The following is a 3229-nucleotide window of genomic DNA, read 5'->3' on the forward strand; positions in this document are numbered from 1 at the left end:
GGCTTGGAAAACAGGCTGACGCAGCTTCCTCCATGGCTTCAGAGTTGTCCTGCTCACACCACTCCTGATGTGCAGACAGCCTGTGGAATGCTGGAAAATGCAAGTATTTCTTCCTCTGATTCCCCTTTTATTGAGGAAAGGAGTGGATAATCCAATCTGTGGATAATCCAGGGGAGACATCCTGTCTCTTATTAATGGGATTTGAGAAATTCCTAAAGCTTTATACCTAAAAAAAAAAAGCTGGGTTATTGACACTGTCAGATACTTTTGGTATGAAAACATTTAATAAAATTGTGTGGGGAGGTGGTATTTGCAGTTTCTATCAACATTTTAATGTTTCCTTTTTCTTCCACTAACGATACTTTCTCTAAAAATAGGAATGGAAGTTTATATGTACAAAAATGTCCAAACCACTTATTTTTTAATAGAAAAAAATAGAGACTGTGTAAACGTTTATCAATGAAAGAATGTCCAAATATTTATTAACATTTCTCTAGAATATATCACACAGCCATTAACAAGAAATTAGTATTTTGTGCATTTACATCTCATGTAACTACCAGTAAACTTGTAATTATTTCAACCGTCTTACTCTTTCCCTTCCCTTTGACCTGAATAATTAATGTTCCTTTACTTTCTTTACTTCACTGATGTTGATTTAACTCTTTTGTTATTCTGTTATTTCCTCTATAAACTTATTACTTGGAATCATATAGAAATCTTTAATTGCACTAATGGTTAAATTCTGAATCCTTAATACAGTCTAATATGAAGAATTACTTTTACCATCTCCCCCAGATGCTAATACCTTCAACACTTTCAATTGTATTTTTAACCTTTATAACATTTGTATTACTGTTTTCATGCATTTCATTCTACATATATTTTAATCTCCATGAGAGATTTCTAGAATTACTTCCCGAAATAAAATTCATTTATATTTATTTATAAATTATCCTTTCCTTTCCTCTTCAGTCCTTCCTGCATTCCTGGTTTTCAAGCTGGGTTAATTTTCCTTTGGATGTGATAACTCACTGCAGTATTTTGTCTAATTCAAGGCTGCTAAAAGTTTCACTTTAAGATTTTCTGGGACATTTTTATTTGGGACACTATTGTTGCTGGGTGTAGAATTCTGGTTTGACATGAGATTTCTTTTAGCATTTTAAAAATGCTGCTCTGTGGATGTCTATCTTATTTTCTTTATGGTTAGAAATCACCAATTGGCCTTTTTCTTGCTTATTTGGCCTCTCTTGTCCCTAAAATATTTTACATTAACTTTGGTTTTTAGACCATAGTTTAGTTCATTAATATTTCCTGTGTAGTCACTCTGCTTAGGAAATGTTGAATTAATTGAATCTGTGGATGCTGTCTTTCATCAACTTGGAACATGCTTGTGTATTTTCACTTCTGATATCAATTCCTCCCCACATTCTCTCTACTCTCCTTTTAATCACACCCCATGTGTCTTTTAATTCTACCCTGAAATTTCCAATGCCATTGGCCCTAGGGTTTTCTTGGGAGATTTGCACGTGAACTGTCTTCCATTTTAGTAAACCAGCCTTTGCTGGAATCAATTCCTTCTTAGTTACTTAAATTCTTAATTTCAGTTCTAACATAAACACAATATATCGCTTTAATTTATAAAAAAAGAGATAGCAGAGCAGTTTGACAATGAGAAAATTATTTCCTTTTGATACAATAAAGCTCAAATAGATGGGAGAATATTATACATTGGATCATATTAAGATATATGAGGAGCCAGTATTCATTAAAATTCACCAGCAAGACAGAGGGGGCGAAAACCTGAGTGTCTTCTTCTTTGTACTGATGTGGACTGCATTTTGAAATGATAATATTTATATTTCTTGAGTTAAAGAAAATGTTATAAAATCTGGTTTCATCTGTTTGTATTTACTTACTTTAACATGTGTTCTGGAAAATTTAAATGACATAGGTCACATTGTGATATCTCTGTTGATCTTGTTTGGATAGAGCCATGATATGATGGTTAATTTTAGCTTCAACTTGACTAGACACAGGGGTGCCCAGATAGACTGTGAAACATTATTGCTGGATGTGTCTGTGAGAATGTTTCTGGAAGACATTATCATTTGATTCCATGGTCTACATAAACAAACTCACCCTCTCTAGAGTGGGTGGGCATCATCTAATCTGTTGAAGGCTCAATAGAACAAAAAACAAATAAAGACTGAATCCATTGTCTCTTCCTGAGCTGGGGTGTCCATCTTTTCCTGCACTTGGACATCAGAGGTCTTGGTTCTCAGGCGTTCAGAATTTGACTGAATTATGTCACTGGTTTTTCTGGTTCTCCAGCTTGCAGATGGCATATTGTGGGACTTCTCAACCTCTATAACCTTGTGAGCCAACTCTTACAATAAATTTCCACTTCTATATGTTTATATATATTCTATGGTTGTATTTCTCTAGAGAATCCTGAGTAATACACCTGGATAACAAAGTGCATATTAAGTGCACATGGAGGAACTTTCCCGAGGCATAGGAGGCTCCCCCAATCCCCAGGAGGAAGCAACTCATCACATCCAAGCAGCAGGCATGAGCACGTGCAAACACACAGACACGCACACACACACACATACACACACAAGTAATTTGAAAATGCGCTCAAGCTCAAACTCTCACTCTCTGCCTTATTGTTCATCACAGTAGTGATTTCTACATGGCATGTTATACATCCTTTGCCATTTATGATCTCTTTCCTCTCACTAAGACTAAATCAAACAGGTGCAGTGAGTCTATTTAGTTATTTTGTAGATCACAGGTTTTACACCAGAGCTTTGCATGTAGTAAGTGCTCTAAAAATAGAATGACCAAATAGTTTTCCCTCCAAACTGGAACACATCATGGAATGAAAAGGGTAATATTAATAATTATGATAAGACAACAGGAGAAATATGTGCTGAAGACAGAAATGGAGGATTTAAATGTTAAGATGAACTGAACACTTTTGCATTTTAAACAGATCATTGTGACTAGAATCTCATGATTGGATTACGAGGAGAAAGGATTTGGAATCTTAAGCTACTCCTGCTAATTTATTGCAGTGAAGCACCTAAAGGTGGTATCTTTGCACAAGAGTAGTTAAGTGGAGTGGCTGGTCTCGTGGCTTAGTGGTTAAGTGTGTGTGCTCCGCTGCTGACGACTGTGGTTCAGAACCCCAGGTGGGCTTCTCCAGCCATGCTGTGGCCGA

This window comes from Diceros bicornis (genome assembly GCF_020826845.1).
Source record: "Diceros bicornis minor isolate mBicDic1 chromosome 30 unlocalized genomic scaffold, mDicBic1.mat.cur SUPER_30_unloc_7, whole genome shotgun sequence".
Lineage (NCBI taxonomy): Eukaryota > Metazoa > Chordata > Mammalia > Perissodactyla > Rhinocerotidae > Diceros > Diceros bicornis.